The 23,767-nt window shown below is 39.1% G+C and overlaps 2 long non-coding RNA genes across 2 annotated transcripts in view; one reads left to right on the plus strand and one right to left on the minus strand.

The window, feature by feature from the left end:
* The window catches only part of LOC122157795, a 50,525-nt gene extending 34,283 nt beyond the window's left edge, over positions 1-16,242 (minus strand). The window contains exons 1-3 of the long non-coding RNA XR_006168027.1: positions 16,073-16,242; positions 14,087-14,150; positions 13,864-13,956 (exon numbers count right to left, since the gene is read on the minus strand). This is a non-coding gene — a long non-coding RNA (uncharacterized LOC122157795). The remainder of the gene's footprint in view (positions 1-13,863; positions 13,957-14,086; positions 14,151-16,072) is intronic.
* Positions 16,243-16,541: 299 nt separating this feature from the next.
* LOC122157828 lies at positions 16,542-19,333 on the plus strand. Its single transcript, XR_006168033.1, has 3 exons — positions 16,542-16,772; positions 17,650-18,041; positions 19,254-19,333. It is a non-coding gene; the product is annotated as an uncharacterized LOC122157828 (long non-coding RNA).
* The last annotated feature ends 4,434 nt before the right edge of the window (positions 19,334-23,767 follow it).

Here is a 23,767-nt window from a genome sequence, read left to right on the forward strand (position 1 = left end):
CTCAGAGCACAGTGTGATGACAGTAGTTGTGGAAAGGAGTCTCATTTCCACCCTCCTTAACCTATTTCTCTCACTATACATTCAAACCAGGATGGCACTGACCTGCTTGGCTACCTGGGCACACTGCTGGCCATGTTCACTGCTACATAAACCTGCATCCCATAGGCTGGATGGGAGCAGAGCTATGCATAACTTATGCATGTTCAAGTGCTCATTATGCTCTGCACAACAGAGGGGCTCTGTGCTCAAGATGGATCACTGCACATTCCAGCAGCCTATTTCACTCCAATTGTATGTGGGAGTCATGAGTGGTACATTTGCACAAGCCAATCTGTAAAAGAAAGCCAGCCAGTGCTTATCTGCTGGGAACTGGGAAGCCCTGTGAGCTTGCGGGCACGAGGACACCTTTGATCTCAAAATGGGTACTGTTAGCAGCAAGGTGGATCAGGCCAATGACCTTAAGTGCCTGTCTGCATCCTGATCAGACTAGAATGGGAAGTTTTGCTAAATCTTTTCTACAGTTACGTTAGGTAGATCTGCTATTATGCCCAAAAAGAGCTGTGCAAATGCTAGGGTAAAAATTTTGAGTGTCCTTTAAAAAATGACAAGGGACATTCTCTTCGGCTATGTTCCCACTTTCTCATTCTTGAAAACTTTCAGTTGCCTGCTTGATTAGGTCAAAAAACCTATAGAAGATGGGGTTTATGCTTACACATGCAAGAACTTCATGTTCTACCTCACTATGTTTTCACAGTAGAGATTTGGCTATAATTATATTCCTCTATGTGAGAGCAAAGGAACAGTATGTCTTATCTGATCCAAACTTTAAACCCTGAGCAACAGAGCTTGCATTTTGCATTCTCAACCCTGAAAATGTAGGGTCAATCAAAGTTAGGAACAAGTTGGTGAAGTCATTTTGATTGATGATTTTGAGTTCATTTGCAGTTTGTTGCCTCACTGAGCACATGAACTATCAGTGAGAGGTATTTCTACAGGTATGAGTCAGTGCCTGAAGCTGGAACTGGATGCCTACCATCAAGTTAATACAAAATCTGGTAGAAAGGGATCGCCAATCATACTTTCAACAGTAAAATCTGTCCACAGATATATCTTAGCACTATTCTTGCCACATATCCCACAGAAATACTTACCCTGGCTAGCAGTGTGTTTCAAAGGAACTTTCCGGGAATCAGGGATCCCAGATATTGAATAGCACTGTATGTATGGGATTTTATGAGGAACTCGATGGCAATCAGAAATACCAGATATTTATTTGGGGATTGGAATTATAGAGTTCAACTCCAGCATTTTCTGACATTAACAGAAACACACAGAGTGCATCAGCCACCTTGAACTTTTCCCTTGCAAGCTGACCCACTGACACTATTAGTACTCTTTGAGATGCATCCGAAAACAAAAAGTGACATAAACTTGCATCATCACAAGAAATTAGATGGCTAGGTGTCCATGAGGTTCTGACCCAAGTGGGTTTGTAAGCCCCTATACAACAAATAGTAAGTTTCTGCTCAAAAGCTGTACTTCCTGGAAAGATCGTTAAAGCAAAATGATCCATTGTAATGCCTGTGCTTTCTTACAGCTTTTGCTTTCTAATGACCTGTATTTCTGGCACAATTTTCTTGGCAAAATTCAATGTTTTCAAATACTTAGAGAGGCAAGTAGTCACAATTTCCATCATGTTTGGATACAGATCCCTTTCATTTTCTCTTGATGGTAGACTGTGGTGATATCTTAATTTATGATTTAAAATTTAAAGGACAGTCATCCACAACATTTGCCTAAAGGGACTCCTCAGCTAAATAAATACAAGTCTTTGAATGAAGCATTGGCCATAATCATATGTTTTATTGGTAAATGCCTGCTCAGGACTTCCACACTCAGCATGGAATATCCAGTGGTCCATTTACTCCAATCCAGTTTAGCAAGTAATTTTGCAGGAAGAAACCTATCCCCTTTATGTTAAAGACTAAGTGATTCACATTGGTTAGACGACTCCTGAAGCATCCAGCTTGAGAATATACTTGTCTTTCCAGGTTCTGAGCTGGCATAGTCAGATTAAACAACAGTACATATCACATCAGCTCTACAGCAGAGCAGTTCTTTCAGCCGAAATATGATAACAAAAAGACTCATCTGCAGAATCTAGAATGCCATCTGGAATGATGTCAGACAGACAGACAGACAGACAGACAGACAGACAGAAAGACAGAAAGACAGAAAGACAGAAAGACAGAAAGACAGAAAGACAGAAAGACAGAAAGACAGAAAGACAGAAAGACAGAAAAAGAAAAAGCCCATCTGGAATGATATATCACCAGTTCTAGTCTGCCACCACACATCCCTATGAAATGTATGCATCAACCATCCTTTGGATTTACTGAAAGTGGATTTACCACAGTTTATTTATTGTATTTGTTATAAACAAAAGTCCATTCATTAAAGAAGAGCCTTAATTCATTTCACCCTCTTTCATGCCCTGTCACGTTACAGATATTCCTGTTTCACAATCCAAACAAGCAAAACAGAATACTCCACCCTTTGGTCCACCAAAACATTCGCAGAACTGATGACAAATATCCATCATGGAAGAAATAAGAGCTTTCACATGGTTCCTTAAAAAGAAATGTTTGAATGGAGTCAAGTTCATAAACAGTTTAAGTTATTTTGGACAAATATTGGCGCTCATCAGGAAAAAAACACCCATTTTATTACTCTGCAACAAAAAAGAAGAGCCGGTGGGAACTCAAAAACAGCATCAACTCCCTTCTTTCTCCTGATGTTTGTAAATCATCTGGAGCAAGTCCCCCATGTACACCGAGACAAAATGCTAATTGCTGCCAAAACCAAGACAAGTTGCATTTCAGAGAAAAGCTTAGACTGAATAGAAGACTGACACCTTCTGTATCTGCTGAAAGAGGACTGTTTCTGATTCCTTAAGAGGCAGAATGGGGCGTAAGAACGACTTCTCCTGATTCCTGGGGCAAAAGGTTTTCAACATAGTTTGTATGCATATCACAGAACAAATAGAGTGTGACACACTTGTCACTCCTCACTGCTTGCAGATCCATGCAGCAGATTCGCATCTCCTCCCGTCCAGCGACTCATAAATGCAAGACAACAAATTGTTTACAGAATACTTTTGGCAGACAAAGATGCTTTTAGAGCCTTTCAAAGAAATCTCTCCTCACACATATTCCTTACCATTTCTAATTTCTAGACTGAATGTTCCCTAATAACAGCTTTGGGGCTTGACTTTCTAATCATCACTCAGGGTGTTTTAAGGTGATCTCAGTTTCTGGCTCAGTTCATACAGGCTCAGAGGGAAACGACTTCTAGAACTTTGTTGTGTCAGAGCAGCACTAATGACCCACTAATGAGGTGGGAAGCATAAGGCCACAGAGAGCCTAGGTCTGTTATGGGATGCAAGAGGAAGGAAGGAAGAAAAATTCATGGGAGTTTGAATGAAGGATTTTCAGTAACAGCATCACTCCTCAATTTGCAATTCCCCTGCTCTCCCTCTGCTCTTTTCTCCTTGCTATCAGATCTCTCAGAGGTGATGACAGAGCAAAGCCTGTACTGAAGCTGCCAGCAATGAAGTAGGAAGAAAAATGCAGTTATGTAACTTTATGAACATTTTGCTTACACAGGAAATTTAATCAGTAAAGACATCATGTACTTTAGCACTTCCTAAATAAGCAATATTATCTTTAAAAGGAATGAATGGTAATACATTAATTCCCCTTCTGAAGGTAGAAGTACGTTTCATGTCCTTTGCCTCCTCAGCATGCTTATAAACACTGCAGTACTTAAGGATAATGAGCTCCTGGGCTACTGGACAGTGAATATTTTGTTTGGGTAGCTCTTAACCTTTTAAGCTCTGCTGAGCACCATATGTTGAAAGACTCAAGAGGTGAGTTTTAAAATCTCCTTAACAAGGGCAGGTTCTTTAGTACCAGTGGCTTTTCAAAAGGTATCGGTTGTGCCGTAGTTGTGGTAACACAGTTGCTGCTTTGTTTTCTGACTCTTGGAAAGTCGTTTGGCATCTGTAATACCCTAGAATCTACTCAATTCCAGAGCTGTACTACTGAAAAATCACATCGCAGATCTGAAATAACAGTCTTCTGCTTTAAATTGCAGCATCTCCAAACATTGTCCCCACACTCCATTTGGTGCAGAGGAGGGAAGATGCAAAGCTGTGACCATCTGCTCCTTGGAAAGATTAGGTCTAGTTACGGTTTGAGCTCATGCTTCTTTTTCAGTCTCCTATTCACCCAGGGGAGTCATCAGGAAAAGAAAAAAAAAAAAAAAAAAAGGAAAAAAAAAAAAAAAAAAAAAAAGGAAAAACCCCATCCACCCTAAAGCAAAAGAGCTGTAATAAGCCAGTTTCTTCAGTGTTAGATTCTTCTCTGATGTTTTTACACAGCTAATTTACTGGAAGGTTCCTTAGGCAGCTCCAGGTTTCTGCCAGGCAGGACTCAAGGAACTTCTTAGCACATCTTAATAGGACTCTGCAAATCGCAGGCGACTTCCTATGAAAATTAAGATCATATGGGAAAGAAAGTTTATGTCATCCAACATCTAAGCATCATTTTAATAGGGGAGAATGAATCTGATTATTAAATTAATCTCTTTCTAACAGTCTCTGCCAATAATACTTGTGTCTGAAGGTGAACTTTTGCTACGTGAAGACACATCCAGGATTATATGGTTATAAGGATATGTATGGGTACATATGGATACATACGCCAAATGTCACTTCAGTTAAAAAGCAGGCTCTGTAGTGGCATTATAGCACTCTTCCACTACTGCCTGATCTAGAGAGGACAAATAGAAGACGCTCTGATCCCAATAAGTAACAGTTAAAATGAAGGATACAACAGTGTCACAGGAGACTAGGAGTTCAATCAATGACGAAAAAAAAAAGCAGAGGAACTTATGGGTAAAACCCATTGCAGCTTCATTTAAGTCTGTGTAATTTAAAACAGAGAGAAAGCAACAGAAAAGAAAAAGACATTTGAGCAGGTTCATTCAACAGAGATACATTCACGGGAGTCATCAACTCTAGTAATTTTCACTCTTCAGGATGTACATCAAATGAATGGCAGAGTTCAATATAGCCTTTTCTAGACATTATCTGTACTTTTACCCTTTTCAGGAACTTGTTCATATATTACCACGCCAATAATTCCACTGGACTTTGTTAGGAAATTCACAATAAAACAGATTTTCATTGGTAACTACTAACTAGTCAAAACCAAGATTTTTGAGCTAACCTGTACTGAAAAGCAGACATTTCTCAGAAACTTCACTGCTGTCCCACCACTCCTCCTACTGGGTGTCTAAGGATGTCAAGGGTTCCAGCTTCTCAGCTTCTGGGGCATTTTACTATAATAAACACCAACTCACTCACCAGATCTCAAGTTCTCAGTTTCCTTGCCATCACTTTGGAAGCCTAAGCTCCCAGTTGCCTATCAGTTTCTCCTTCTTGGTCTATTTCTCCATACAGTCCTATTTAAAGATAGCCCAGATGACCAGCTCAGCTTATTTTATGTTTCATACCACTTTCCAGGTCTGCTTTTTAATTTTTAAGAGCAAAGTACTGTGCTGAAAATGAGAGACATCACTGTATGCATCAAGTAGAAAGCATTCTACTTGGGAGCAAGTTACCTCCCAACAGAATGCAGCTCAAGCACTGGGCACATTTCTCATTTTGCCTCATACCACTGTAATCCTTGTTACAAAGATCTGCAAAGACAAGTTCCGCTCCTCCAGATGGAAATTAAAATGCAATGGGCAATATGCAAGGTGAAATAAATCCACACAGTCATGTCATACACTATTAAGGCAAACAAGCTCTGTTTGTCTGTAGACATGCTGTTGAAAGAACCAGAAAAATAATTAGTTAGAGGTGTTTGAAGACATCACCTCAGGGTTAAAAAGAACAATTTAAACTGAATTTGACTTGTGCCATGAAAAATACGCTACCCAGTGCCCAACCAGCAGAGAGCCACTAAATGCAAGCAATGCTTGGGCACAACAGATGAAGCAAAGCAAGCATAGAGTATAAAAATGCTGTCCATGCAATTGATCATTAATTGAAAAGAGAAAAGTAATATTTCTCATCCATCTCCTTCAACATATGACATTAACATAAATCAACACTCTCACAAGCTTGACATCTCTGGAGATGAAAATATTCTGTTTTTAACAGAGTAATCCCACAGATTCCAATCCCACATGTGCTAATGAATGACAGAGAATAAACACAAGACATTGAGGCCCTAAGAATTAGAATAAGTAAAAGTTACAAGGAAGAGCACTAGGAAAAGCATTCAGCATTCCATAATGGTTTTCAGATTATATCAAGAAAAAAAGAGAAGTCCATATTTTGATCTTAAAGTTTGTCAACTTTACAAACTACATACTTCGTGTTTTTAATATTACCTTAATTCTCCTTCTTAAATACTGGTGCAAAGCTGAAAAGAAAATCATTGTAACCAGGAACCAAGATGGGATTTGAACTACACTTTACCATATAAACAGATATGACACAAATATCAGATGCTTAATAGCAGCATCACTCTATAAAACAAAATGACCACAGTCTACTCAGTAAGCTTTCTGTGGAATGTAACAGTTCTCCTCACATCACTTGTTAGGATGAGAAACTGAAAGACAGAAACCAAAGCACTTAAGCCAGCTGCCACCGATTTATCAGATGGCATTAAGAAAACAATGAGCACTGCAGGTGAACATTCCATGCTGGAAAGGAATATCAGTATGGACAAAAAAAAAAAAAAAGCACTAAAGAATTTTTTAAAAGCTGGCTAATTCATACTACTTTTTGTCCCACGAAGAAAGAGGGAAACCTGAATTTTATAAATCCAATATCTAAATATGATTTTGCCATTAAAAAAAAAAAAAGTAGAATAAAGAATGAAAACAAAAGTTATTTTAGCTAGATATAAATGCTTCTGTTACAAGAACTGCAAAACAAAAATGATTTGGGTCTTTTCAGCTATGAAGAGATAGATGCTGCTTTCAGTACAGCATGAATACTGCATTGCTTAAGCCAGGTTTTGTACTGCCAAGCCTTTATTGATCTGAACTTCTTACAAAGCCCCCATCACACACCTCTGAGCACCGTACAATCTTTTAATCTATTAATAATCCTTGCAGCACCCTGCATGTCAGTCCAGCACTGTTATCACCATCTGCCAGGTGAGCTGATGTAGAGTGGTTGGGCCCTCACTCTCCTGCGCATTCTGCAGAGGTACTCCTTCATCCTAAGGAAAGGCTCAAGATGGCTGCTCAGCAGCCACATAAACCCATATCTGCCTTGATTATCAGTAATGTTCACTCAAGATCTAATTATACCAGGGGGCCGTGGAATTCTGAGGATACTCTCAAGGCACCATTCATGCTCTGGCAGTTCCTGGCGATTACACCAGAGCTAAGCCCTAACCAACCAATAATCCAAGAGGCACCTTCCCCAATAAAGGGGTTGGGAAGAATCATGCATGGCTATAGTTTCTCCCCGGGATGAGAAAACCTTCTAGTCTTTGTTCTCAATTAAGTGGAGGAAAGCAATGAATCCCTCCCTCCAGCACCTTGGACATTTTCAGTTCAGCTACTCACAAATCTGTTTCAATTCCCCACCTTTGCATTTGAGAAATTAAACCCTTTCAGAGGAAAGCGTCCACAGATAACAATCCTATGAAGTACATTAGACTCACCTCTAGGCTGGTGCTTAAAATTTCTCTGTATATTTCCTCATGGCTGCCTCTCTGGAGATGGCTGCTTCTGCACATACCTTTGGAGACCCACGCTTTCCCTGGAGCAACCATGCAGGAGCCAGATCTTACGGTGTTGAAGAGAAAATCTGGGTGCAAGAACTTTTGAGTGCCTTATCCTAAGTAGCTTTCCAACAGTAGTGGAGTAAAGGTGAAAGAATGTGAAGCAGGGACAGAAATTTAGACATTCATGCCTTTATTAGTAAATTCCAGCTGCTGGACTACCCCACTGCTGGGCTTTATATATTTCTGAAAGGAAGTAAGAAGTATTCCTGTCCTGACCAACCAAGACTGCTTTTATCGAGCAATATGATCAAAATCTCTTTTCTCAGCCATCTGGCAAGAAGGCAAGCACACACAGGGTGGGAATGTTAATCTATGACATGAGCTTCCTTCATCTTGTCCAACTGATATAACCTCAGTATGCAAAATGAGAGATTGATTTATGCAGAAAGATTAAAATCATTAAATGTGTTTAGCTTGGCCAAACTGGATCTAAAGTAGGAGGTGACTGCAAGAGTTATATGATTTGGAAGGCATTAAAATTGAGTAAGGAAATTAAATGGTTAGGTTAATCTGAAGGAGTAGAAATTGTCACAGGCCATGGTTAGGTGCCAAGAATTTTTATCCTGGACCAACAAAGAGATTAAAAATTGCAAAAGGCCCTGTTTTCTATTAAGCAACTCTGAGACACGTATCATTAAAGAAAGATAATATTACTCTCTGTTGCAGTGTCAGATTAAACAAAGAGTGTGGAAGAAAGGCAGGGAGAGATTCCACTTCTGAACTCAATCAAAATGTATTTATATCATTTAAGGCCTTTAATCAACAGTGAAGCCTAAAATAAAGTAAATCCAGCATGTATCCTGGGAGGTAAGACAGTCATAACAATAATTTGTGGTACAGATGTTCTTAGAGAGTTCAGTGCTCCCGAGCAACTGACTGTCCAGCTCAAGCAAACTTAAATATGGTGTCATCTAAGTTAGACTTCCTTTATGTTCAGTTTATAAAGATACAATGCACGATAAGGAGGCCTACCCCTACCTCTCTGAACATCAACTGAGATCTTATGCAATCTTAATGGATTGGATCCAGACCTCTCTCTTCCAAAGACACATCAGTGTAAATAGATAATATTGACAAAGATGGAAAGGCAAGAGCAGGAAAAATGTGTCTCCCACCTTCCCAAAGGACAAAGCTCTGAGGAGAGGTGAGATTCATTTAGCTCACCTTGGTCAACACTTACATGACTTCAACTGCCTGGATCATCCAGCTTTATCTTTTAAAATGCTTCTGCCTCTTTCTTTCATGCCTGCAGAATACGTTACCAGTGGGAAAAACAAGTACTTACCTTTAAAATGTGCCTATAAATAAGGTATGACACATCCTCATTATAAAAAGTTCTGTGAATACATACTGATAGAGCTTTTACAAAGATTGATCCGAAAAATCGTGTTTCCTTGCTATCTGAGCACGCTTTACCTGTATGCCTGAAAGCCTTTCCAGTCAATCTTATCCTACAACAGGCCACAGGTTTCCATGAGTTTTCTGCATGATTCACACTGCTTTGTTTATGAAGGACTGACTTATCAGGGAAGCATGCCTCTTGAGTATTAGAAGCACATTAGCAGTTTTATCTGTGGGAGTAGCAATGGCTATAAAGAGCATACTAACATAACAGAATCGACAATGATCAATTTATTACTCAAATTTTCAACAACTGTTTAATTGACCCATTCTAAGCATACTCTAATTAGTTTCAATAAGTTATATGAACAATTTCCAGCTACTTGGGATCTGTCAGAAATGCCATTCTTCAAATATTTCAGAAAGAACAGGAAATATTGCTATAATATAAAAAAAAGAAAGTCGCTATCATAAAGATAGCTGTTGATGCTGACAGAAAATGATCATTTCAAGCATATCTGTAAATGATTAAATTGTCTTCAGTAAAATTTCTTTTGTACTCACAGTTAATTTGAAGCAAAAATGAATGCTTCATGTTCAAAATTGATAAGAAGCATGTAAACAGGAGGGAGAAAGATTGCTTACGAGGGTCAACAGTGATAGGACAAGAGGGAATAGTCTTAAACTGAGATAGGGGATGTTTAGGTTAGATATTAGGAGGAAGTTTTTCACACAGAAGGTGGTTAGACACTAGAACTGGTTGCCCAAGGAGGTTATGGATGCTCTATTCCTGGAGGCATTTAAGGACAGGCTGGATGCAGCTCTGGGCAGCCTGGTCTGGTGGTTGGCCACCCTGCAAATAGCAGGAGGGTTGAAACTAGATGATCATTGTGGTCCTTTTCAACCCAGGCCATTCTACGATTCTTTCATAAGATAGGGGGCAAAACATTACAGACACTAAAATACCATGAATGACCAGTTCACATTCTTGCATCTTATGTACAGACCCTCCTCTCCCAACTCCACGCTCACAACATATACCTGTCACACCTAAAAACTCAGTCCTTCTGTTTTCATGACAGTCTCACAAGTCCTACATCAAGATCAGAGATTCCTGACTTCAAGGCATACAGAAATCTCTTCCAGGTGAATTTGCACGGTGGGTGGCAGCAGATATTCTTAATAATGTCTGTGTGGGTGAATCCCTCATGGCTCCCAGAGTGTGATGAGATGGCGATGCAATTAGCACTCAACACAACTATGCCTGTAACACCAGTGTAAATGGATCTCTGTAGGATGAGGAAGGGAGCACTGGGCTTGGATAGAAAAAGGGCTAGTCATAGGCTGGTCACCCCAGAGGTTAAAGGAGAAGAGCAATTAAGAAAGAAGAGGAATAGGACTGGAGTCCCCATTTTGTCAGATAGGAAATGAGGGGGAAGAAACAGGAGTGAGGGAGCTAGTTGTAGCTTAAAATGTATGTGTAGAAGCAAGGTGTATAATCAGTGAATACTAAGATGTTACAACTACAATATACACAAGAGAGTTAGGTAAAGCAGATTATAACAACAGAAAGAGACTAGATAAAAAAAAGCTTACCCATACCCTAGGCTCGCTTATGAAACTCCAGCAGACTAGATCTCCAGAAGAGATCCTTCCCTACTCGTAGTCAGCTCTTAAGTGGGTCTAGGAGAGGTGGAGCCTGGCTCCACCCCTTCCAGCAGCACAGGTGAATTGCCTTCAGCTGTGCTCCCATGGCTGACTCATTGCTTGCCTCAGGTGATCAATCAGAGGTTCAGGCCGTGATTCAGCAGTTCCCAAGCACAAGGAAACTAAGGTTGGAAAGGGAAGGTGGGTGGATTGGAGTGCTGGTTTAGAAAGTAAGGAGGGGGCTGCATCCTGTCCTGAAAGCTAGCAACTGCTGACGTGCCTGAAGTGTTAGAACCCTGGAAACCCCATCTGCAACAAGTTCAGAGTAGAAAACGAATTTCAGAAAAAGTGTATTACAGCTGACAGCTCCCTATCCACTCTTCCTCCTACTATTCTCCTCCCCAATTTTTTTTTTTTTAAATCAAAAATCAAGAAAAGGGCTCAGCTTTGGAAATGTGGTTCTGCTCTCAAACTATTTAGCGTCACATCTAACACCCTAAAGTGCACCCATGGGACAGAGGGAGCCAGAGCAGCTGAAAGAAGAGAGTATCCCACCCATCCTTCACCTTGGGTATGTTACTTGATGCTTTTACCTCAAAACTGGACTGCCAAGAGAGTACTGTGAGGTAGCTTTAAGGTCTGTAAATGCAAAGCTATCATTTGCAGTAGAAAGGAAAATTAAAACAACAAAATTGTATACAGGCAATGATACCAAGGAATAGCACTTGTCAAAAATATACATATTTTTTCCGTTGACATCCAATGGGCAGGAAAAAAAAATCCAGTAACATACTACAGATTCTTATCAATCAAACTACATCCTACAGATTTGATTCAACAGTAGCCTACTAGAGTTTTTCCCTCGTAACAAGAAGCACTTTTTTTTCCCCTAACACATACATACCAAGGCGAAGGTACATGTCCCATCAGAAACTTGTTAAAGATAGAAAGACAAAACCAAATCTGGGTAAAGTGCAACCTTCATTTGGCAAGTGCACACCAGACTAGACTTTTTTTTTCTCTAAATGTGAGATAACCCAGCATTGAAGAGAGATTTGAACTAGATAATCTTCAGAGATTCCTTCCCACTGCAGCAACTGATTCTGTGTAAATGCATTGGATCTAATTTAGCAAAGTGTGTGATACAGTCTGTCCAGAAAATCAGTGATTTGACTGGGGAAGAGGAGAATTGCTACATTGATGAGGAGAATTACTGCATTAATGAGGAGCATGCATGCGCCTACAGCCAACACAGGGCAGACAAGTTGAGTCAGAGAAGAGTTAATAATTTGGTCACTGGTCTTTGATTAATATTTCCTCAATGTTTTTATCAGTGATTTTGATATCAAAAAATAATAATGAAATTTACTGCTGACAAAGCTAGGAGATCTCATTAATGAAGAGGAAGACCAGAACATCATCATAGAGAAACTGAGTGCCCTTGAATTCCAGAGAAAGAAATTGGGTAAACAACTTGACAAATACAAATTAGTTAATAAAATGATGATAGCCTTCCACCAAATTGGAGAAACAATATTTGGAAACTACCAATAGTACAGAAGTCTTGGATGTCTCAGTTAATCACATAAAACCTATGTGTTAGAAAAGAACTCTGAATAAATTTAATCTGGAAAACAAGTTTGTCTAACCAGCAGAACAGTGAGGTCCTGGAAAATTCAAATAACTCTGGAGAAACTAAGGAGAAGAAATTCAGATAAGTTTAAGACAAAGCCTGAGCAATCTGTGAAAAAGTCTATGATATGGTGGTCTGGAAGAGAAAAGGAAGAGAACTTTGCAGCCTAATCTGAAAATACTGATATTGATCTCTTCACTTGCTTCTTGTTCTTTCACATTTTCTATCACCTGCAAGGATATAATTTGATTTATCTCAAACTTACACGGACTGTGTGGCTGTGACACCTGCTGAAGAAAATCAAAATTCATTTCTTCATTTGCACACCTACATTCTTAAAAAACAGACGTGCTGAGTTTGGAATAGTCAAGAGGGCTAAGGCAATACAACCCTTGTGTTTTGGATTGACTTAGTGCCTCTCCAAAATCAGCTAATGTGCATCTCATTTTCGGTACCCAAAGGGAAAATATGCATAGGAAATCATGGTTGATAGCCATCCTTAAATTAAAGAGTAACTATTATCAGTGCATAGTGCTGAAGAACAAGCGAGCTTGTATGACTCAAATTTAAGATCACCAGTGAGTTTAGAGGCTCAAGAGAGAAGGGTTTGGTTTTTTCGTGGCTTTTTTTTTTCTCTTTTCTGTTCTAACAGGTTAAAAAAAACAGCATGAAGAACATCCTGTGGGCACATGACCTAACAGCTGTGTCATGACATGTATTTTAGAAAGAAAAAAAAAAAAGATTAACTGCCATGGTGAGCTAAGTGATTCATTAGACAACGTTGCAGACAAAGGAACAAGTTCCTTGCTGTGTTTGTAATGACTTGAGAACAAAACAGTCTAGCTAAGATACCAGAAGTGTTTGACCCCAAAACACGAGGTCACTGGGTTGTGCTCACATTACTGGTCTGGTTCAGAGCAGCAGCACAGTGTTGTCCTGTTTCATTTTACCACCCAGCAGTATGGTTTGGAGAGTAGCCTTAGCACATTCAAACCAGACTCTATGCAAAGTTCCTCTCTCTACACAGCTCACCCCAGTCCATAGTGGAGAGAGAAAAGGACTGAACTGGTGAGTGGTCCTTCAAGACAATGTATGAGATGTCAGGGAAACAGATTCAGTCTAATCCAAAATAAAGTACCAAAACCATCAATAATGTTGATACATCAGGTGGTGATTCATCTGCTTCAGCCCACTGATCTGCTGATGTCACATGGAGTTGTGCATCTACATAATCAAGTACACAGAGACAGAAACATTGTATCTCCAAATGAAGATTGTGCGTTAATAGCTACAGCAGGTCTGTGATTACCATTGGTTAGCAATTTTTTGTTTTGTTTTTCAAGGATGAATAGAACTCAGCTGTACCTCAACGAAGTGGTGATTAACGTCTCCTTTTTGTAGCAGATGTATATGTCACCAAGATTCCATATATGTGCTCTCCAGTTGGTACAAGTTACCCTTGAAGAGACAAACACTGACTGAGAACACAACAAGACTTCATCCAGCAATTGAAATGGTTGTTCTGGAGAATGTTTTTTGCATTTTATGATCCTATTGCATGATAAATGTTATTCAGAAAACATAATACCTTGTGTCACAGATCAGCAGAGAAGGAAGATTACTCCACTCCGACTGCTCAATGATCCATACAGCTGTAGGAATGAGAAGATCCTGTAATAAGACTTACAGGCACCAGGGATTAGGTGTACAGTCCCCCACTTCAGTTCCCACAGGCAGATATTCAGAAACATAAGTTGCACTTTGACCTTTAATATTGTCCTTAGTGTCCTTGAGTTACAAAACCCTAATGCACACTTCAATTTCATCTGTCTAGCATTATTATAATTTATGGCTAAACATCTCTGGGTTTTCTCCCTCAATAACCAGTCTAGAATTACTCTCACAACATTGCTAAGTTTGGTCAGTTCCAATTCTTGTTTCGTTTTGTCCATTACATCATTGGATCACGTTAACTTCGAACCACATAACTGCTTATGCACAAGGAAGATAAGTGTCTTCACAAGTTATGTGACATGGAATCCAATTGGGATCATCGAATATGACTGCACCAAGATATCTAAGACCCCTCCTTCACATACTGCTACCCTGAGTTTCTACTCACCATGTGTTCTATAACCAAACTCACTGAAAATGAGTTTATTTTCAAACTGAGCAGAACCAGTATTCATTCTGCCTTCATCTAGCCCAGCTCAGAATATGACATCTACTCTTTCCTTCTAGTGTTTTCCTCAGGCCACCTTAGTCCAGACTGTCTTGTGTGTGAGTCTGGAGCATAGTTCTATACAAGTTCTGCACTGACAAGGAAAATGAACCGCATTAATTACATGGACTTGAAATATGGGTCTGTGCAACACTAGATAGACTTCACTAAAAGTCATTGCAGATGCAAGAGATGCTCAAGGTTTAGAGACTACCAAGTCACTTTCTTCACAGCACTTTTTTCTGCAGCATTCTGCAGCCTAGGAGGCATTATGTATAGAGGCTTCAGGTGAGAATAACATTAGGTATTGTACAGGGCCTACTTCCATGTCTGCCTTCACATAGCTACTGTATGCACAGCTGCACCAACGCTTGACTCATTTACAATTGCTATGGAGAGAATGAAGCCTGTAGAATTACTACATCCTCCAGCTGCAGCAAGATCTCACAGAACTGAATATCCTTTTGTGAACTTAAGAGGGAAATACAGTAACTATAGAAATCCGTGCCTAGTGACTTGTAGAAAACATGAAGTATCTGTTAGAGTTCAGCTATCAACCTTCATTGTCTTAGGCTGATAAGTATAACCCCCTTCATAATGAACCTCCTTAACTGAAGAGAGGAAATTGCATCCCTCTCCTTTCAAGCCGTTCAATTTTAAAACTCACATACTTTTTTTTAAATTGTGTTTGCAATCCAAAAATGGACTTAAATAGCATTAAGCCACAAATCACATTTTTTGAGCAACATTGTTTTGCACAAATTTATATAAATTGGTCTGCCCCCCAACAGTGGAATTTTTGCCTTTGGTAATTGTTCTGCATTTAAGTCAGCTACTAATCAAAACAACACAGTAGTGAGGAATTCTCTGACACTGTGAAGAAGAGCTCAAACACCCACTTCTTCCACGTACTTCTGCTTGGCAACACTTCTTGCAGAAAGAAGCAGTAGTATATTAAGGTTTGTGGAGCCAATAGGAAATGACCAAAAGCTTTTCATTCAGGCTTCAGCCCAAGGTAAACAATTAATTTTTAGTCCTTTAGCATTTTTAGTCCTTTTTTTTCATCACTTTATTCTCTTTTTCTGCCAAATTATGGATCTGTGGATCCTAAAATGGTATAGAAACTTTTAACTGCCCCAAGCAACTCTCTCATCATGAGACTTTCATCCCAGAGTTGTAGGATTGGTGGCTGAAGTTGATTTTGGTCAAGCACTTTTTAAAGATATTTCTATTAAAATATTTACAGCAAGAATTTCTTGAAACTACAACTTGGTGAACAACATTATGTGCTCATGTCATTGGATAGCTGTGTTTTAGCCATTTATGTGCATGTAGTCAAACATACACACTTACTATTTTGATTTGTTTTCCAAACTTGCAAGGCAACATCCACATTTGAGAAAGTTTAGTCTTGCACTAAACTTGCAGTCCCACTTTTCTCTATGCCTTCCAAGCCTGCTGCATGGGCGGTAACAGGAAGAGAGAAGCACACTGAAAGAACAAAGTAGAAAATCATGTAATATAAAGTGTATTGCTCTAACTAGAGATTCCCTTGGGCAAATGATTCAGGGCTCCAGAAGCTGGAATGGGAAACTGTACTAAAGCACATTTTATTAATGAATACCCAATTCCCCCTCCTCCCGTTGGTAAAGACTGAACGCAGACAGATGAAAATAAAGACAAAGGCAATGTTGCCTTTCACCTACCCTAGGAGCAGAGGTGGCTTGTCCAGCAGGAACACAGTGCCATCTAGTGAGCCTTCCCAGAAGGAGAAAAAAAACACAGCAGGAAATCATACCTCGAGATAAGAAAACCCTATATATTATATCTTGGGATAGTGGGGAAAGTCTGGCAGGCAGCCTGTTCCCATTGCGGGCTATGGGTCTTAGCAGGCAGTAACCACCAGGAGTTTTGGGATGAAAGCCATCACCCCTCTACTACCCACTGCAGGGGGGGGTATCAAGGAACGACATCAGGCCTCAGTGCCTGGCCCGGGCAAGATGGAGGGGAGCAAAACTTACCATCAGCTTGCCAGCTTCTGGCAAGACAGCAGGTAAGGATACTTATATGGCCTTGGGGACCCTTAAAAAAAAAGGGAGGGGAGGGGAGAGGGGAGGGGGAAGAAAAGGGAAAAGGAAAGGGAAAGGGAAAGGGAAAGGGAAAGGGAAAGGGAAAGGGAAAGGGAAAGGGAAAGGGAAAGGGAAAGGGAAAGGGAAAGAAAATAAGGCAGTGCAGCTTCACAAATACAGCTGAGGTTCACTTTTCCAGCACTTTGCTTCCCAGGGTTTAATTAGCTGCTGCAGCACTAAATAACAGCTCCCAAGAGGCTGCAGTACATCAGAGCTGCTGCATGAGTGAATGTGGAGGAAAGCTGCAGCTCAGCACCAGAACCGGTACTGCCATCCCAAAACAATCAGTGGGACCCTTGTCCCTCACCACTTCCCCCCTGCTGCCTCTGGGCTGCCAGCTGGGGTGGAAGGCATGAATTTTTTCAGCAAGTGGACAACTCAGTTCTTACCCTTTACCTCCTAGACCTTGGTGCTCATTTCATTTGTGGACTCAGATTTTTTTCTGACCAGTCATGAAAAAAATTTAAAAAAATTTAAAAAAAATACCAACAAAAAAGCAACAGTGACTCAGAAGTTACTGGATGATCCTAAAGTCCTAGAGAATAATAACAAATATTGCCAATTATCCTCATGTTTGTCATCAGCTTTACAATACTGAAGCATACCTATCTCAAATAATTATAAGAGGTATTGTATTCCAAAATATCTGTTCCGCAAATGTAGAAAACTCCAAAATGGGAAGAAATTCTCGTTTTTTAATGTAAAGTAAAAGCAGAATTACTCAGCATAGATGACTTTATGAAAAAACTGTTCTTTTGGTGTGATGGTAACTCAAAAGCTGATTTTCATCTGTCCTTGCAGGTGAAACTGTATAACATGTACAGTTCAGCACATGGCCAACCCATTTTGTCAGCAGATGTTGGTGGGGACTACAACTTTCCCCTCATCAGTAAATTGCTATTACCAACTGAGAAGAAGATGAGTAAGGTTTGACAATACCAAATCTGGGATTGCCACCATAGTCCACATTGAATCTATGTTTCCCTTGGCACAGGAGCACTGCACAGCTTTCACATATGAATGCACTCCTTGGCCGATCCAGTTCCTGCTCCAAGGTACAACCCAGAGGAAGTAAGTCATACTCTTTCTTTTCCCTTGTTCCCCATTCTTTCACGAAGAGAGTCCATGGCTCCTTAGAGGGACAAGAACAGGATGTTCAAGGATGCAAGTATCCCTAAAGCACAGCAGACAAGGTTTGTTTTGTGTGTGTGTGTGAGAGAGAGTTTTGGTTTGTTTTGTCTATGTTAAAGCGCATTAATCTTGAAATTGAAATAAGTAACCTTCTACAAATACTGTGAGGACTATCAGCAAAGAAAGTAGACTAATTCCAAGGTTGAAGTTTCTAACATAAGCTTCAGCTTTGCATGCATGCTTTGACATCTCTTATCTCAAGGCAAGTCTGTCTTGATATTGTCATCCTTTACAGGCAGGAAAAATGAGGACCAGAATGAAGAAACAGCCAGCCAAGGGAATAAGATAACCAAATAGCAACCAAGGCACTGAAGTCCTAATCTGGTTCGAAGGCTAGAAGACAGCTGTGCTTGCCATGGCAAATAAGTTGTTCCACCAGCAAAGCAGGAGTAGTTACCTGATACTTATACAGATAATCTGATATACTGTATACATCTAATATATATAAAATAATAGCTTGAGTGAAAAACATGCCTTTAACCAGGGTGTTCCTACCTACTTGAAATTCAAGAAATATGTAACTAGATCTTCCCTGTGGGTTTCCTGTGAATAACAGAAGATGCTGAGAGCTGGTCCTACCAGTCACTGAATCCCACAAAGATGTACTTAGCATGCAACCTGCACTTGAAGGGAAGTACTGCCAGCCCTGTAGAATCAGAGACTGCAGCAGGTTCGGATGCAATCAGGATCAGAACAGGATTGTTTATTTTTGCTCAGTTGTCCTGAATGTACCATTTGGAATTGCAATGATAAAGTCATAACTTCAAAAATAGCACCATAAAACCAAAATGGGTAACAGAAATACCTGATAACAGAACAGAAACTGAAAATCAGTGTATAAAGAGTATATAATATCCATATTCTTCACGATTCACATCAGAAAGAGTTCATTTTTATGTTTGGAGATAAAAATTAATGGGAGAGCACTAAAATACTCAACACTGGAGAAAATGTAATACCTCTCAAAACTATTGAGGACATTCCAGAAAACTAGCAGTACCTTTCTTTATCACCTTAATAGCCATGTTTCAAATTAAAAGTCAAAGCATTGAAGTTAAGCATTACTAAGACGTGTTAATACAGCACCATTGTAAATGAAAGAGGAAAGATTCCCTATAAACTTAAAAGCTAGATCCTCAGACTTTTCTCAAAGCCCGGGAAAATATTCCAGGAAGGTTAATGCTTTTTTTTTTTTTTTTTTTGTCTGAATGAAGATTTCAGGATTAACCCCACAGCATGGATGAGAGGAGAATCTCCAGGGAAACAGGGAAATTCTCATTGTAAAGGGAGTGCTGGTAAGGAAGGAATGTATTTTTGAAAGGATTAGCAGTAACTGTTATCCCACATTATTTTAGAGAGAAATGAAAACATCTCAGGACAAATAAAATTGCTAATGCATAACCAGGTAGGAACTAGCACACATTTGTGTTTGATCTCATTTTTACTCACTGATGCAACATTAATTTTATCCCATTACTAAACATTTTTCCATTGAACTGCAAATTCTTTCTGAAAAACTATAGTTTGTATACTGGGCCTTAATAACTGCGTGGTCACAAGGTATCTAGAAGGTCTTTTGAGAACAAGGGGGAAAAGGCTTCTCAAACAACAAAAAAAATGGACCCTAAAGGCTGAAATATTTCAGATCAAATCTTTATTCAGCATTGTCATGTAATCATCATAAAGAAAAATATCGTACCAAGTAACTACAGACTGGATTACATGAGCTGCACAAAGTCATCCTTTGCCCTATTCTATTCTGGTAAACACCCACTTGGATGGTGGCAGCCAGGATTATGTGTAACCTTCATGAAGGGTGTGAAAAATTGCAGCTGAAAGCTGCATACATGGAATTAAATTACAAGTACAGCCCAACTTCACACACACTAGTATAAATCAGAGGTACTAAGCTAAAGGCAGTGGAATTATGCTGCTGTAAAGACCATAAAAATGATGTGCAAGATCCTTAATCTAATCAATTTTAATGTAACACATGGTAATGTCAAGATTTATTTTGAGCACATTAGTTTTTTTGTTCTGTTGTCTTCAGGATTTTGTAATGAAAACAGTATCACCACTTCACTATTTTGGCACCTGAGAAGTGTAAGAGGATGGAAAATAATATTAGCCACAAGGAAAAGAACTTGATTTGATGCCCCTAAATCGTGATTTATACTCAGAGGTGAAAGGTTTGGAGATCTATATAATTGCTTAATAAAATAGTTTCTCTGACTTCTGCAGCTAACAGTTCTACATCATTTTCTTTTTTTAACTGGCTAATTTTGTACATGGTAAGTGTATTAATTATGAACAGAACTAAAGGGCTAATCTAAATCTTTGATCTTTTCTGTGCCCCAGTTTCCCATTTGTAACACAGAGATCACATTTTTCTCACCCCAGAAGTCTGCTGGGTGATTAGTTCATTAACATTTGTAGGGTGCTTTGCATATCCTCAAGTTATTAAATTAGATCATAGCTGATACTCCAATCCTTATTTTAGAAATTAATTCCCACATATTGGACTTCTGATAGGAAAAAAAAATCACTTGGAAAACCGGGTTTTATTTCTAGATAAGCATATTCATCCAGCACAACTGTCTGTACTGAAATCCAGCAATATTTCTCCCAGAAGTCTCAGCAGGAACAGGATCAGCTCCCACTTTCTCTCCTTGTCTCTGGGTTGCCTGACTCTTACCAACACAACAGACACCTTCCAATAGGTACCTTTATTGCTGCACTTGCATCCTATCTTGAGGGAAACTGCTTACCCAACACTTTCCAAAAAGCCAGGCTGCCTGTTTGTACATCTCTTGACATCTTTTTTCCATACAGGAGCATTTAGACATTTCTCAGGCGGGCAGTAGACCAGCTTTAAGTCAATTTACATATCGAGAAGGACCATCTATTGCCCTCTACCCAAGGGAAAATGAGAATGCACAGGCTACCAATCTGCATAAGTGTTACAGAGTACTACACTTGGAAGTGCCTACATTTAACACTTATAGAAGAAACAGTGGTATTTTCCTGTCTAATCCACTTTTGAAGAAAAATGTTGGATCCAGGTGAACAGAGCAGGAAAAAGATAAGCCAGGAACTAATAAAGAAATGCTTATTCATCTCAGCATGAAGACAAGGCCAAGATGAACTGAGACTTCTGAAGTAATAGGCAATGAAATCCTAGGCTCAAATAATGAACAAATTAACTGGTAATATTTGCTTGTATGTAAGTACCCTGTGTACTAGGAAAAAGGTATTTGAAAATGTGAGGCAATGACCACTAATTCATCAAGGCCATCTGGGCAGGGTTTCATCATTTTCAAACTATCAATGGCTTAAACCCAGGACAACATTACTTACCATGATGAAATTATTCATATGCCCAAAGTTGATAAGGACGAACAAAGAAGACTTTTCTATGAAAACAACTGTTATGCTCTTTCTTGAATTGTGCAATATTTCACTATTTTTCATATAATGTATGGCAACTGTGGCTTTACATTTGTATTCTAGCACGTCTCCTGATATCCTACTGTTTCTATATGCAATACCAAAAGAAGCAATCATTGACTTCAGGATAGTATTTTATATGCCAGATTATGACTGTCATTCTTTATTGCCACAGACAATTGAAGAGGCACCTCAACTCAGCGAAATTGAAGATTTTGTCTTAAGGCATAATAGTATCTCTGAGACTTCACTGTTTGACTCCAATGAGATATTTAGGCACATACTTGAATTAAAACATTCAAACTGTCCTCTGAGGTCAGTCAGAATATTGTTTAAAAATAAATTTGTGGTTAACTCAGTATACAAACTTATTTTTCTAATACAGTATAGCTGCTATGGCAACAATCAGTAGCGCAGCGCTCCTGGTGAAAGGCAGTGTGCTTTGATTGTTAAATGAAGATTCAAAGCTTCAGAATTAAATTGTTTTACTAAGAGCTAATGCTCCTTCTGTTTGCTCAGCAGACTGCGACGAGTCTTTATTAGCTCTGATGAGCAGCACAAAAGCAGTGAGTCCACAGCATGCTCTAACAAACAGCTTAGCACTGCAGAATAAACAAGAGATTGCCTTCCTGTACACTAGCCCAAAGATGACACAATGGGGCAGATACATATGATACAAATCTACCATCTTTACCTTGGTAAGGAAATCTCATCCCCTTTGAAACTTAACACCTAATAGACTGTACTGTGCAAATGTTAATGACAATCAGGTTATCTAATTCATCCTTATAAGCCTATAGTTTACTGCGTGCGCACAACATGAATTCAGTTTCTATCAGAGCCCTGTGGAACAAAAATAGCATCATCTTGTCCAATGAAACCAGAGAAGTAACCTCAGATAGCCAGAAGAAAAAAAAAAATAGATATGTGGGAAAGAATAAACGAAAAATACTGTTGAATAGGAGAGAAGAAATTACTGTCTGGCTTGAATGTCACCGGCAAGCTCATATCATACAAAGATTATTTCGCTGTGTTCAGAAATCTCAGCCTTTCTAAATTGCTTCCTTCAGAAATGCTCTGAAGTGTGGTCCTGGACTACATTTTTCTGGAATTTGGAAGGAAAACTCTTCCTCAGTAGAGTGTCTCCATTACTCAGCTGGAGTGTGTTTGGGCTTTTGCACTTTCCAACTACCTCATCCCTTTCAGTGACCATGCCTGGTAGAAGAGTGTCAGATGTCTTTCCTTGACACCCAACAGCAAGAAATATACCAAGAGTATAGCTGGAAAAAATAGTATGCACTGTATATAGTCTTTTCCTAGGTGGATCAGTATTTTCTTCAGTGATTTCCATGTAGAAGAAAATATCCTTTTTAATAATATAAAATAAATAAGTAAAAAGACTGAACCATTTTAATAACTCTACTTCACAGTGGTTCCAAAACACCAGTTTAACTCTTCTGAACTAAGCTATCTTTGAAAGCTTTCAAATGGGCACACATGAGTGGAAAACTGTTTTAGCTCTGTTAACTAAACATATTCTTTTAAATCAATTGTAACTTGTAGTCTTCCTCTGTTTTCAGCAGATAAAATGTCTATTGCTTTTTCCCTACATTCTTCTTTCATACTGCTGTGCTTCTTTTACTTAGAGTATATAAGCTTGCCTTTCTCCAGCCAATCTGTAAGCCTGATAGTCCAGAGTCCAATTCTATACTAGTCAAGTCTTATATGACTGTGAGTATCATATATCTTCCCCTGAAATGACACTAGTTTAATTCTCATCTCATCCAGGGGAGGCTGGGGTAAAAAAAAAAAAAAAAAAAAAAAGAAAAAAAAAAGAAAAAAAAAAGAAAGCCATTACATAATAAAATTATGATTTTTCACTTAGAGGTGTCCGAATATTTGGACAGGCACAGGTTCACATCAATTACAGGCGATTTTCCGAAACTATGGTGTTTCAAATTATATCACATCTGGATCTGTTCTAAAACCAAACTAAAACTTCAGGGACATGGTCCCCCATGGAAGCAACTTTCCTACTAGAGTTTCAGTATTTCTATTTCAAAATTGCAGAGGCAAATTAAAGGGTACAGGAATAATGTGATAAAAATCTAAGAAGAAAAGTTTTGGACACTAGAATATGGTTCAAGAAATTGTTGAGTTTTAGGTAACTATTTTCAATTTCTAATTATTTATGATTTTAAAACGTTGTCTTTCACTGTCTTTAGCAGAGGACACTGATTCCAGTGGTCTGATGAAGATCAGTGGGATACGAGATGGAAAC

Source organism: Centrocercus urophasianus, unplaced genomic scaffold (assembly GCF_019232065.1).
Source record: "Centrocercus urophasianus isolate 14NV4802_14NV808 unplaced genomic scaffold, USGS_Curo_1.0 seq_10, whole genome shotgun sequence".
Taxonomy (NCBI): Eukaryota; Metazoa; Chordata; class Aves; order Galliformes; family Phasianidae; genus Centrocercus; species Centrocercus urophasianus.